We start from the raw sequence: 14,650 nt of genomic DNA, 5'->3' as shown, positions 1-14,650 counted from the left end.
CGTCTTCTTTTCTCTCAGTCTTTAACTCATATCTCTACTTTCTCAACTCTGTCCTTACGTCTTCTGTAAGGCCACTGGCATGAGTGCCAGAGAAAATCAGTTTTCTTCATTCTAGTATGTGATCAATCTGTAATGGATTAAGGTTAAGGTTGGGGGTCAGGATTAAGGTTAGTCACACACACACATCCTCATTCAGCTCAGGTTCATTTGATTTTTTTTCCTGGACTGGAATCTTTGTCTCCTTAAATCCTACCTGCTTAGGAAGCTCTGGTCTGCATACACCCTGTCGATGATTTTTTCCCCCCTGGCTCACATAGCCAGAGGTTACCCTCCTTTTCTCAAGGTGCTACAGCACTTTTATGTTCACTCCTGGCGTTTCTGGTCCCCACTTTGGATCTTCCTTATTTGAAGCCCTTGTTGGGCTGCATGAGATTCACTTCACATAGATCATCAAAACAGCGGTAAACAAAAACTAGCTATCCGTGATGATTATAATGTTAACGATGACTTTAACGCTCAAGAACGATTTATCACGATGCTAGGGGATGCGTCAATCACAGAGAGCCTTGCATGCAAATGAAGATCTGTGTTTGTTCCACTCCCAGCCCCTCTTCTATTAGACTACCCTGGGAAGTGCTCCCCCATCTGGCCTAGGCAGGAATGGTCTCCAGTGTTCGCTGCAGCTTGTGCCAGTAAAACATCTGGTGCAAAACTGATTCAGACAGCCCTGGCTGAGGCTGCACCTTCAGGAGTCAAAGCAGGAGCTGTGGTGGCTGTGTACTTAGCTCGGTGCAGCTGTGGTGCAATCAAAGTGGTCTGCAGAGGTCAGGCCGTCATCTGGCTGTTAAACTGATAGTGCTTCCATTCAAGGACCCATGGCAGTAAGAATCCAACAGCTGCCAATCAAGGAACCAAGTTGCCTGTCTATGCTCATAATAACAACAACAAAAAAGAACATCAGAAACTCGGTTTACAAGAACATGACAAACTTAGGATTTTCACCAAATTGTACAGTGCTGGGAGAATGAGTAACACCTGCCCAGTGGATCCCCCTCACCTGCCTCAATCCTACCAAAGTAACTCACATACCCAGCATAATCCTCATATATAAATACCAATGACACTCTAGAAAGCTTGTCCTAAACTTCCTATGAAGGTACAAAAGACTGTGAATGGTCAAAACTTCCTCATGGGAAAAAAAAAAAAAGCAAGTCATCCACCACACCTGTTCTGTTAGGTCCAAAGCAGCCACCAAAAATGGCAGTGCTGGTGACAATGTCCTAAACAGAAGGACTTTGTCCAGGTAAACAGAAGGATCACTATTGGGTAAACAGAGGACTAAGTTTGGATTTCTGTTTACCAAGAACCTCCTTTAATCAATCCACCCTCAAAGGTCAACTCCATGGGGTAAAGGCATCTAGTTCCAGGTCAAGCTGTATCAGCTCAACGACCCTTTGTCCTTCTGACTGTCATATAAAATCTACTTGGTTTTCAGCCATTTTTCTTCTGATTGATTATTTTATGAAAAGGGCTGCTGCCCAGGCAGAACCAGGCAGGACCAAGAAACTTCAGTCTACAATGTCCCCAGCTCCTAATCAGTTTTTAGTAAACCAGTGAGTTACTGGGGCTACTTACAGGAGTGTGTGTGAGAGCGTTTTCTGGCAGAAATGTGAATGACTCAAAGACAGCTTGATCACAGCAAAACCTAAATGACAACTCATGAGAGCTGCATGCCTCAAACTCCTGTGGTGATATTTTGTTTGTACTCTAACAAATAAAATTTGCCTGAAGATCAGAAAACATAACAAGCCACTAGATTAAACATAGAGGCCAGGCAGTGATGGCACACACTTTTAATCCTAGCACTCAGGAGGCAGAGATCCGTCTGAATCTCTGTGAGTTCAAAGCCACCCTCGACTACATAAGATTAATCCCATCTAAAAGAGAAAGAGAGCCAGGCAGTAGTGGCACACACCTTCAAGAGTCATTTATTTGCAGCGGTTTACCAGCCATGGGTCTCTGCATTGACCATGGCCCATCACTAATGAGGCTTCTCTTGGATAAATCTGAGAGCTGTGCTAATCTATGGGTACAAACGTAAACATTTAGAAGCCAGCTTGATCCTGTGCACATTTGCAAAAGCAACAGTAGTAGGTAGGTCTCCCCTTCCGGACCTATGCTTCCCCACCAGGGGCCTTGGACTAGGTTTACAATGCCAAGCACAAACTCCTCCCATGGAGCAGGTCTCAAATTCACTAAAAAAAAAAAAAAGTCAATTGGTTACTCCACTATTCACACCACTTTTGCATCAATGAGCACATTTTGCCTGGCAAGTTGGTGCTGTAGCTCACAGCATTCACATCTAGGCAAGATTACTGATGACTTTTCTCCCACAGCATCCTAAATATTACCTTCTGCCACTGTGAAAGCTGGTCCGTAGAGAGGAAGCTTCTGGATCAATTCTAGCTTGATTTTTCTATGTCCTGTATCCAAAGTATGTGATCCTTCGTCAATAGAGTATCATTGTGTAGTTCTCACAGGCAACCAAAGCAATCCCAGTCCTACCCATTTTTGTCATGATTTGTGTTGTTGTCATCATCTTATTGTCATGGTTGTTGTTGCTGTGGCTTTGGTGGTGCTAGGAATCAAACCCATAGTCTTGTCCCTTCTAGCAAGAGCTCCACTATTGACCTGTATCCCTGACCCTTCTTAATAGTTTTCATTTTTTGTTGGTTTTGTTTCTTTTTCAATGTTTGTTGTTTTTTGGTTTTGCTTTGTTTTGCTTTTGAGAGGAAAGATTGTTTCAGATTTTTTGAAGTATAATTTACCTACTATAAAATTCACCCTGGGTAGTCCACAGTTCTTTTACTACATGAATGCAGTATGTAATGAGATAATTATAACCAGTGAGTTTAACCGGCTCCCGCACCCTTACTGCTTCCTTAAATGAAGTGGGGTAGATGTCTGAGGGTCTGGGTATAGAAGTCTGTGGAGGTACAAGTGGTCAGGGTTAGAAGTAGTGAGAAAGAACAGGACCTTCGAAAGGAGTTGTCTCTCGTTCCCTGGTCTCGCTCTATGCTGCCTCTGCAGTTGTTAAGCCTGTCCTGTTCGATTTGCTCTCAGCTTTTTCCTGTCACACCCCTCCCCCAGGTGCACACACCCACACAATCCACCTATGATTCCGGCAGCAACTCTGTCAAGGGATAATGGAGCTGGACAAGGCCTGTGAATTCTTTCTCATGAAAAACTCAGCAATTAATAAAGGCCTTTGTTCAACAATGGAAAAGAAAAGTCAAGACCTGAGAATAGAGTTGACAGTCACTCATAGGGCCCTTTCTTAGGAGTCCCAACTCCTCATCCACCCTGGGAAGAAAAAGAAATAAAGAAAGGGACCTAATTAACTAGAGGTGGCCAACCACTGCCAGCATGAAACCCACAGACTGTACAGGGGCCTGTGTGTAGCGCCAGCGCTGTCACAGGGTGGATGGATGTGTATACCAAGGTAGGTGTGGTCAGGTAGATATGTAATTCTCTTCCTTGCTTTCAGACCATATGTATTGGCAGCATGACTTCTCCAGAACAAAAGCAAAGCATCTAACCAGCCCTTTGCCTTTGGGGTTGGTCCTGAGATCTCCATGGGCCTGTGGAACCTAATGGATGTGAGTTACTCATTAGAAAGAATTCATGTTCCTTCAAGCCTCACCCCACTATCCTTAGTTTAATACATCCTCAGCACATCCATACCCCTGTGTGGATGTGTATGCCTGTACAGGGCAGTGGTTATTCTAACTGTGTACACATGTTCCCTGTTATTATTAACTCTTGCTCCCTTCCAAGCTCCATGAGGAAATCCTGAGCCAGACAGTCACCACCCTTCATCCCAGAAGCACCATAAAGACATTAACCAAGCAGAGTAGGACAGGTGAATCCCGTCCCCTCCCCTGGGCTCCATATTCTGACCTATAACGTCAGAAGAAGACTTTGGTCTTACCGGAAGTAAGGCCAGATCTAGGGACCCAAGGCCCCAAAAACCCCAATGGAAATATCCTCCTTGACCTGAAGACTCACCAGTCACCAGAACCCTTGGCCACTTATGACAGAAGACCAGAGAGGAAACAGAAACCAAGGAATAAACCACCTATCCAACAAAGACAAATACAGGAATATAGATGAATTTCTAAATGATCTTATTAATAAAAACACATGGAGCCAGATATAGGGATGAAAACCTGAGAGAGATAAGAGGAATAGGAACAGCCACAAGCTAACCTCACCTCACCAACTCTGCAGCTTCCAAAAGTGATATACTTCCTGTCTACCTACAACTATATGCCTTGCTATTCTGCCATCTGATTTGCTCTCTCTGTCCACCACTTCCTCTTCCTGCCCAGCTCTGTCACTACCTGACTGTCTATACAGACCTCCATAGTTAACCAGTGTTGGAATTTAAGGCATGTGCCACCACACCTGGCTCTGTTCTCAGTGTGGCCTTGAACTCACATAGATCCAGACAGATCCTTGCCTCCTAAGTGATAGGATTAAAGACATGTGCTAACATTGCATGACTTTTGTGTTTACTTATAATGGCTGGCTTTTTCCTCTGATCTCCAGGCAAGCTTTATTTATTAGAGCACAAATAAAATATCACCACACAGGAATCAACACCTAGATATATAACATCCCAAATCCAGATGCCTAAACACCAGTGTAAGAACACAATCAATAACAGAAAAGGAAATATGGCACCACCAGAACCCAGCTATCCTATGACAGCAAAACCTGAACATTTCAATGCAGTAGAAGCACCAGAAAATGACCTAAAAATAACTTTATGAAGATGACAGAGGTCCTTAAAGAGGAAATAAAAACAAAAACAAAAACCCTTAAAGAAATTGAAGACAAACAAAGAAATTGGGGGAAATCAATGGATTGCCAAGAAACTCAAGAAGAAACAAACAAATGATGAAGGAAATGGTTTAATACCTGAAAATGAAAATATGGGTAATAAAGAAAACACAAACTGAGGGAATTCTGGAAATGGAAAAAGTAGGTAAGTGCACAGGAACTACAGATGCAAGCATTACCAACAGAATATAAGAAATGGAAAACAGGCTCTCAGGCATTGAAGATACAATAGAGGAAATAGATTCACCTGTCAAAGGAAATGTAAAATCTAAAAAATTCCTAACACAAAACATCTAGGAAGTCTGAGACACTATAAAAAGACCAAACCTAAGAATAATAGGAATAGAAGAAAAAGAATTCCAGCTCAAAGGCCCAGAAAATATACTCAAAAATCATAGAAGAAAATTTTCCCAACCTAAAAAAGGGTATGGCTATAAAAGTACAAGAAGCTTACAGAACACCAAATAGATTGGATAAGAAAAAAAGTCTACACACCACATAATAATCAAAACATTAAACATGTATAACAATGAAAAATATTAAAAGCTGCAAAGGAAGAAGGGCAATTAACATATAAAGGGAAACCTATCAGAATTATACTCAACTTCTTTTTTTTTACTTTTTTTTATTTTATTTTACAATACTATTCAGTTCTACATAACAGCCACAGATTCCCTTGTTCTCCGCCTTCCTGCCCTCCTCCGCTTCCCCCCAGCCCACCCCCCTTTCCTACCACCTCCAGATCAAGGCCACCCCCGAGGACTGAGATCGACCTGATAGACTCAGTCCAGGCAGGTCCAGTCCCCTCCTCCCAGATTGAGCCAAGCGTCCCTGTATAAGTCCCAGGTTTCAAACAGCTATCTCATGCAGTGAGCCCAGGACCTGGTACCACTGCCTAGATGCCTCCCAAACAGATCAAGCCAATCAACTGTCTCACCTATTCAGAGGGCCTGATCCAGTTGGGGGCCCCTCAGCCTTTGTTTCATAGTTCATGTGTTTCCATTCGTTTGGCTATTTGTCCCTGTGCTTTATCCAACCTTGTATACCCAACTTCTTAATGGAATGTCTAAAAGGCAGAAGGGCCTGGACAGATGTCTTATGGACTCTAAGAGATCATAAATGCCAGCCCAGATTACAATACCCAGCACAACTTTCAATCACCATAGATTGAAAAAGCAAGATATGCCATGATAAAATCAAATTAAACCATATCTATTAATAAATCCATCCCTACGGAAGGTACTACAAAGAAAACTCCAACTCAAGGAAGTTAGCTATATCCACAAAAACACAGGCAACAGATAATTTCACACCAGGAAAAACCAAAGTAGGGAAGAACACACACACACACACACACACACACACACACACACACACACACACACACACAAAACAACAACAAAAGTGAATGGGAATTAATTGTCACTGGTCATTAATATCTCTCAAAATCAATGGACTCAATTTGCCAATAAAAAGGCACTAACAGAATGAATACCAAAACATGATCCATAATTCTGCTGCATTCAAGAAACACACCTCAACATCACAGATAGACATTAGCTCAGACTAGAGAATTGGAAAAAGATTTTCCAACCAAACAGACCTAAGAAGCAAGCTGGTGTAGCTATCCAAATATCTAACAAAACAAACTTCAAACTAAAATTAATCAAAACAGACAGAGAAGAACATCTCATACTCATCAAAAAAAAATCCACTAAGATGAAGTCTCAGTTCTGAATATCTATGCCCCAAATGCAAGGACACCCACATTTGTAAAAGAAACATTACTAAAGCTTAAATCATACATTGAACCCTACAAATTTATAGAGGGAGACTTTAACACCCTACTCTTGCCAATGAACAGGTCATCCAAACAGAAACTAAACACAGAGAAATAACAGATCTAACAGACATTATGGTACAAATGGGCCTAAAAAAAACTACATAACATTTCACCGAAACACAAAATAATATACCTTCTTCTCAGCACCTCATAGAACTTTCTCCAAAACTGACTATGTACTCAGTCACAAAGCAAGTCTCAACAGATTCAAAAACATTGAAATAAGCCCCTGTAGTTTATCAGATTTTCATGGATTAAAGCTGTTCAACAACAGGAACTATAGAAACCTAAAAACTCATGGAAACTGAACAACTCTCAAATAAATTACCACTGGGTCAAGGAAGAAATAAAGATGTAGCAAGCTTTCTTATGAGACTATCTTTGGATCAGGCCTCAAATAATAACATGGAGACTTATTATTAATTATGAAAGCTTGGCCTTAGCTTAAGCTTGTCAACTAGCTCTTATAATTTAAATTAACTATTTCTGTTAATCTATGTTCTATCACATGGCTCAGTTACTTTTCTTCTGTCCCATATTTTTGACTTGTTCTACAACCTGTTGGTATTTACAGTGCACCTAGATTCATCCCTCTGACTTCCTCTTTTTCTGCCTGGAAGTCCCACCTATTATCTTCCTGCCTAGCTGTTGGCCATTTAGCTCTTTATTAAACTAATCAGAAGGTGCCTTAGCAAATATACATCTACACAGTGTAAACAAATATTCCCCAACAGAAAGAAATTAGAGACTTCCTAGAATTCAATTAAAATAAATGCACAACATACCCAAACTTATGGGACACAATTAAGCAGTGCTAAGAGGAAAGTTCATAGCACTAAGTGCCTGCTTAAAGAATTTGGGGAAATCTCACACTAGTGACTTAACAACACACCTGAAAGTTCTAGAACCAGAAAAAAAGCAGACACACCCAAGAGGAATATACAGTAGGAAATAATCAAACTGAGGGCTGAAATTAATAAAATAAACACAAAGAGAACAATACAAAGAATTAATGAAATAAAGAGTTGATTCTTTGAGAAAATCAACAAGATAGACAAACCCTTACTCAAACTAACTAAAAGACAGAGAGAGAATACCCAAATTAACAAAAGGGGGCATAAAAACAGACACTGAGGGAATTCCAGAGAATCATTAGGTCATACTTCAAAAACCTATACTCCTCAAAGTTGGAAAATCTAAAATAAATAGACAAATTTCTTGACAGATACCACACAACAAAATTAAATCAAGATCATATAAATATTTAAAATAAATCTATAACCACTATGGAAATAAAACAGTCAGTCATTAAAAGTCTCCCAACCAAAAAAGCCCAGGGCCAGATGGTTTTAACACAGAATTCTACCAGACTTTCAAAGAAGAGCTAAGACCAATACTCCTCAAATTATTCCACAAAAAAAAAAACCATAAAGAACATTGCCAAATTCTTTATGAGGCCACATTCATCCTGATACCCACACCATGCAAATACTCAACAAAGAAATAGAATTACAGACCGTTGAACATTAATACAAAAATATTCCCAAACTGAATCCAAGCACATATCAAAAGGATCATCACCATGATCAAGTAGGTATCATCCCAGAGATGAAGAAACAATTCAACATATGAAAATCTGTTAATGTAATCTACAATATAAAAAAAAACTGAAAGAAAAAAAACATATATATGGTCATCTCATTAGACACCAAAAAAGCCTTTGACAAAATCAAACACCCATTTATCATAAAATTCTTGGAGATCATGGATACAGGGAACATACCTAAACATAATAAAACCAATATACAGAGAGCCAACAACCAACATCAAATTAAATGGAAACTCAAAGCAATTCCACTGAAATCAGGAATAAGACAAACTGTCTACTCTTTCCATATCTATCCAATATATTATTGAAGTTCTAGCTAAAGAAATAAGACAACTACAGGAGATCAAGGGGATACAAATTAAAAAAGAAGAAGTCAAAGTGCCAAGGACAATTTTAAGAGCCATACCATATTGCCTGCCTGAGTTAAGTTTCTGTTGTCCAGTATTTAGCCACTAACCAGAAACGTTTGACATGCCTGGACAAGTTCTGAGTTATTAGAAAATAACTTAACATTTCCTTATCTTTCTGCTACACTGACCATTAGTAACAATGTTTTACGCTTGGGTGGCTTGGCAATTCAACAGTCTCCTGATCTTTTCCCAAAGAAAGTTTCCTGATCTGCTTACTATAAAACCCACCTGAGAAAAATAAAATTTTGCAGCTTGATCAGAATACTGTTTTGCTGTCAACTTTTTGTGTCTCTTGTCCTTTTCATTTGCCATTCTCCCTTCTAGGGTCTCTGCTGAAGATCCCACTGTCCGGGACATCAAGTTATTGCTATTTGCAGATGATATGGAAGTATACATAAGTTACCCCAAAAATTCTACCAAGGAATTCCTATAGCTGATAAACATTTTTAGTGAAGTATCTGGATACAATATTAAATTGAGAGAGAGAGAGAGAGAGAGAGAGAGAGAGAGAGAGAGAGAGAGAGAGAGAGATCCTTCATATACAAACAATAAATGGGCTGAGAAAGAAATTAGGGAAACAATACCCTTTACAAAAGCCACAAATAATATAAAATATCTTGGGGTAACTCTAACCAAGCAAGTGAAAGACCTGCATGACCAGAACTTCAAGTCTTTGAAGAAGATATCAGAAGATGAAAAGGTTTCCCATGCTCTTGGACATCTTTCCAAAAGCAATCTACAGATTCAACACAGTCCCCATTAAAATTCCAACACATGTTTTACAGACTTTGAAATAACAATACTCAACATCATATGGAAGAAAAAAACCAGGATAGCTAAAACAATCTTATAAAATAATGTCTGGAGGCATCACCATCCTTGATTTCAAGCTCTACTACAGAGCTGAAGTAATAAAAACAGCATGGTATTGGCAAACAGGTTGATTGGTGAAATTGAATCAAAGACCCAGACATAAATCCACACACTTATGGACACACTGTTTTTTTATATATAAAGAATGCAGAATTATACAATGGGAAAAAGAAAGCATCTTCAACAAATGGTGCTGCTCTATGTGTCTGTATGTAGAAGAATGCAAATAGATCCATGTTTATCACCCTGCACAAAACTCAAGTCCAAATGGCTAAAAGACATCAGCATAAATCCAGATACAATGAACCTGACAGAAGAAATAGTGGGGAATAGCCTTGGATGAATTGGCACAGGAGACAACTTCCTGAATAGAACACCAGTAGCCCAGACACTAAAATTGACAATTAATAACCGGGGCCTCGTGAATCTTAAAAGCTTCTGTAAGGCAAAGGACACTGTTAATAGGACAAAACAGCAGCCTACAGAATGAGAAAAGCTCTTCACCAACCCCATTTGACAGACGGCTGATCTCCAGAATATGTAAAGAACTCAAGAAACTGTACATTAAAAAACCAGATAATCCAATTTAAAATGGGGTACAGATCTAAACAGAGAATCCTCAACAAAAGAATCCCATAGGCCAAGAAACACTTAAAGAAATATCCAACATCCTTAGCCATCAGGGAAATGCAAATCAAAATGACTCTGAGATTCCTTCCACCCTACACCTGTCAAAATGGCTAAGATCAAAAACACTGATGACAGCTTGTGTTGGAGAGGATATGGAGCAGGGAGAACACTCTTCCACTGCTAATGGGAGTGCAAACTCATTCGGCCATTTGGAAAATCAATATGCTGGTTCCACAGAAAATTGGGAATTGATCTATCACTTCTGGGCATACACCCAAAAGACATTCAATCATGCCACAAGGGCACTTGCTCAACTATGTTCATAGAAGCATTATTCATAATAGCCAGAATGTGGAAACAACCTAGATGCCCCTCAACCAAAGAATGGATAAAGAAAATATGGTACAGCCCAGCGGTGGTGGTGCATGCCTTTAATCCCAGCACTTGGGAGGCAGAAGCAGGCGGATCTCTGTGAGTTTGAGGCCAGCCTGGTCTCCAAAGTGAGTTCCAGAAAAGGCGCAAAGCTACACAAAGAAACACTGTCTTAAAAAAAAAAAAAAAGAAAGAAAGAAAATACAGTACATTTATACAATGGAGTATTACTCAGCTGTTAAAAACAATAACATGAAATTTGAAGGCAATTGGATGGAACTAGAAAAAAAATCATCCTGAATGAGGTAACCCAGACCCAGGAAGACAAACATGGTATGTATTCACATATAAGTGGATATTACCTATAAAGGATAACCATGCTACAATCCAGAGACCAAGAGAGGCAAGGTAACAAGAATGGCTCAAGGTGAGACACTTGAACCTCTCTGGGAAGGGGGGAAAGAAGAGATCTCATGGGTGGGATGGAGGTGGGTGGGGATGGGAACCCAGGGATCAGGTTGGAGTAGGTGGGTGGAGGGGGACAATACTGAAAGAGATGACTGGAAAGGGGGCCATTTCGAGACAGGTAGAAACCTGGTGCAAGAGAAACCCTTGAGAATCAACAAGGATAGCCCCAGCTAAGACTCCTAACAATAGTAGATACATAGCCTGACCTGGCCAACTCCTGTGACCAGGGAAGACTTCCAGTGGAAGGATTGGGACAAAAACCCAGGCACGTAACCTTCAACCTACAGTCTGTCCAGCCTATGAGATGTGCTGGGGTAAGGGTAGCACAGTGATTCTGGGAGTGGCCAATCAATGACTGTCTAGCCTGAGATCCAGACCACAAGAGTGAGCCCACCCCTGACACTGCCTGCAGTGCCAGGACCCAGAGGCTGGATGGCCTAGAGACCTTGGATAGAACCAAACATGATTGGAGGAAAAAACTGTCAACATAATGATGCCCAATGATATTCTGCTACACTCATAGATTGGTGCCTTCCCAATCAATCTATTGTCATCAGAGAGGCTTCATCCAGTAACTAAAGGAAATAGATGCAGAGATCCACAGTTAAACATTAGGCCGAGCTCAAGGAATCCTGCTGAAGAGAGGTAGGAAGGATTGTAGGAGCCAGAGGGGTCAAGGACATCACAAGAAAACCCACAGAATCAACTAACCTGGGCTCATAGGAGCTCACAGAGTTGGAAATGACAACCAGGTAACCTTCACGGGACTGACCTAGGCCTTCTACATACATGTGACAGTTGTGTAGCTTGGTCTTTTTATGGGACACATAACAGTGGGAGCAGGGGCTGTCCCTAACACTTTGGCTGGCTTTTGGGAACCAATTCCTTTCAACTGCAATTTGATATGCCATGATATATATATCCATGGAAGGCCTGCCCCATTCTGAACAAAAGAGAAGGAATGGATAGGGGTGAGTAGAGGGGAAGTTGGGGAGGGAACAGAAGGAGGAGGGGAGGGGAACCTCAATAAGAATATAAAATAAATAAATTTAAAGAAAGATAATGTAAAGGCTACTAAATGACTCTTCCCATGGGTAAAATAACAATAGTAACAATGATAATATAGAGCAGTTATATAAAGTAGAAATGGGTTTTAGTTCTTACAATCTCACACTTAAGAGAAACATGGCTTGCTACATTTCTGGTTGATTATGGTCAAAGTTGTTTTAATTTTCCAAGATGGTGAGGAGTGGTTTGACCTTGATGAATGTGGAGAGACAAGATAACCCTCAGCTTTCTTGACTCTACACTGTAGTTCCTTCCTTCATCCATTGCAGAGGATACCAAATCTTCTCTCACTGCATGTTAAGGCAAGCCCAACTAGTTCTTGAGCCCAAGTGTTTGAAATGTTCCATCCATGGGTTGCATTCACAGGGTGTGATGGGTTGACCTTTTCTGGTATGCACCTAGGGTGGCAGGCCTCTGGCATTCACACTCTGTTGTGAGGCTATTCCCACCTCTTATTCTAAGCGAGGCCACAAGACCTTCAGTCAATCTGATGTCAGAATGAAAAAAAAACAGGACTGCTTAACTGCGGCTTCTGCTAGATTTCCTTTTTGAAACCTTGGTTTTTGAAGGGTTGTTGGAAGGACAAAGAGGAAGACATGCTTCCAAAGTTCCCACCCATGTGTGTCTATACAATGAGGCACATGGTGTGCAGGGAAGCATTAGTCCTAACATTTAGGAGGCACAGAGGTCTTTGTGCTCACAGATAGACACTAGGGGAACCTTGAATGTTAAAACAGGTTTATTCCTTCAAAGGAATGGATGCATAACCTGTTATATACACAGAAGGCTGGGGGCCAATGTGATGAATAGCCTGGTGAGCTTTACACTCAGTGTGGCCCAGACCACATCACATCCTCTCCAGACCCTTATTATGAGCTATTTTTCTCAATCAATCAATAGAACCTATCTTTATGGAATGTGTCACATGTACCTTACCAAGAGCTGCAACATAGATGCACCTGATCTTTATTTAACTTACTTTGTTACTCAAGAAGATTTATGTATGCTTTATTGTGCACTGAGGATTGAGTTAATTAACACCAGAAAAGTTTTCCCAAATTGTGCTGCCCTTAGATATACCTAAAATAACCTACTTGGGGTCAGACTTTCAAAATTTGAACAAACACCATCTACTTAGCCATGCTGAACCAAAATACCTAAATACCTCCTTTCCTTTTTTTTTTGGTTTTTCGAGACAGGGTTTCTCTGTTGTAGTTTTGGTGCCTGTCCTAGATCTTGTTCTGTAGACCAGGCTAGCCTCGAACTCACAGAGATCTGCCTGGCTCTGCCTCCGGAGTGCAGGGATTAAAGGTGTGCGCCACCACCACCCTGCCTCTTTTTTCCTTTTGTAGAATAAAAACGGCTTGTTTTCAGGAGCAGTTTGTACCTGCTACCCTTCACTGAGTATGAGGGAATGTGGTTGCAATCCACTGCCCACCTGTGTGCAGTAGTGTCTTAGATCACACACATAGGAAGGGAGTCAGAAAGAGAGGTCATAGGCAAATGACTACCGAATGGGTGCTCTCTTGGGAAAAGTGGACACGGCAGTGAGGGAAAATGGAGGAGTGTGGAGTGTAGCAGGGTCAGGTAAAGTCCATCCTCAAATGATTCCAGGGTATCCGACACTGGAACGACATGATGATAGTGTCCCATCCACCAGACAGTCACTGGTGAAGGTCCATCTTGAGGGACAGACAGGGCCTTTACTTTGGGGGAAGAAGCTCCTCCTGTCACAGAATCATGCCTCTGGAGAGTGTGAGAGCCCAAGTTACATTTTAAGTTTTAGTTACTGTGCCTAATAGATCCATGAAACAAAAAAAAAAAATGCCTCTAACCTGTAATCCCCTTGCCCAAGGACAAATACTTCCTGAAATGCTGGAGGCTATTGTTTATGAGAAAAAAAACAAGCTGCATGTTTTCACATCCCTAAATGAATTTGTTTAACCCAACTTCACTAGATGATCACATGTGGGCGGGAGGTACCTGGGCAGGAAATATTTCTTGATTTACGCTTGCTTGATTGGATGTATGTGAGAAATACATAGGCAAGAAATATCTCAGGATATATGCTTACCCACTTGGACCTGATGGAAAATTCAGTGGCCATATAGAGTTGACTTTTTAAGCCTCTGCAAAGCATGGCTTACGGACATTTTCTGGAAAATTGGAGATAGACCTGGCCAAAGACTATCTACCTGGCCAGTATTTAATTAAAGCTTGCTTAAATTGTGGCTTTAAATTGTGGTAGGTAGTGGTCTTATTCTCCACCAGTGGGATTAGCAAGAGGGCTAGAGTGAGCTGGGCCCAGATGCACAGCCTAGTGAGGAGCAGCACCTGGTCTTAAAATAGGAGTGCCCTTTGATGACTCTAGAGGGGAAGCTGGCTGTTCACAAAACTACCTGCACAGGGAACCCAAGTGTCCCTGAGGCCACACAGCCCTGAGCCTCATTACATTGTTCCAAAATCTGAGAG

General features: G+C 41.0%; 1 long non-coding RNA gene across 3 annotated transcripts in view; it reads right to left on the bottom strand.

Moving 5' to 3' along the window:
* Positions 1-12,096: 12,096 nt before the first annotated feature.
* Positions 12,097-14,650, bottom strand: part of LOC143273019 (uncharacterized) — a 15,577-nt gene continuing 13,023 nt past the window's right edge. For all 3 annotated transcript variants that reach the window (XR_013050845.1, XR_013050846.1, XR_013050847.1), the window contains one exon: positions 12,097-14,650. This exon is cut by the window's right edge and continues 1,072 nt beyond it. This is a non-coding gene — a long non-coding RNA (uncharacterized LOC143273019).

Source organism: Peromyscus maniculatus, chromosome 4 (assembly GCF_049852395.1).
Source record: "Peromyscus maniculatus bairdii isolate BWxNUB_F1_BW_parent chromosome 4, HU_Pman_BW_mat_3.1, whole genome shotgun sequence".
Lineage (NCBI taxonomy): Eukaryota > Metazoa > Chordata > Mammalia > Rodentia > Cricetidae > Peromyscus > Peromyscus maniculatus.
Note: the sequence above shows the minus strand (reverse complement) of the source record. Positions and strands in the feature narration are given on the sequence as shown.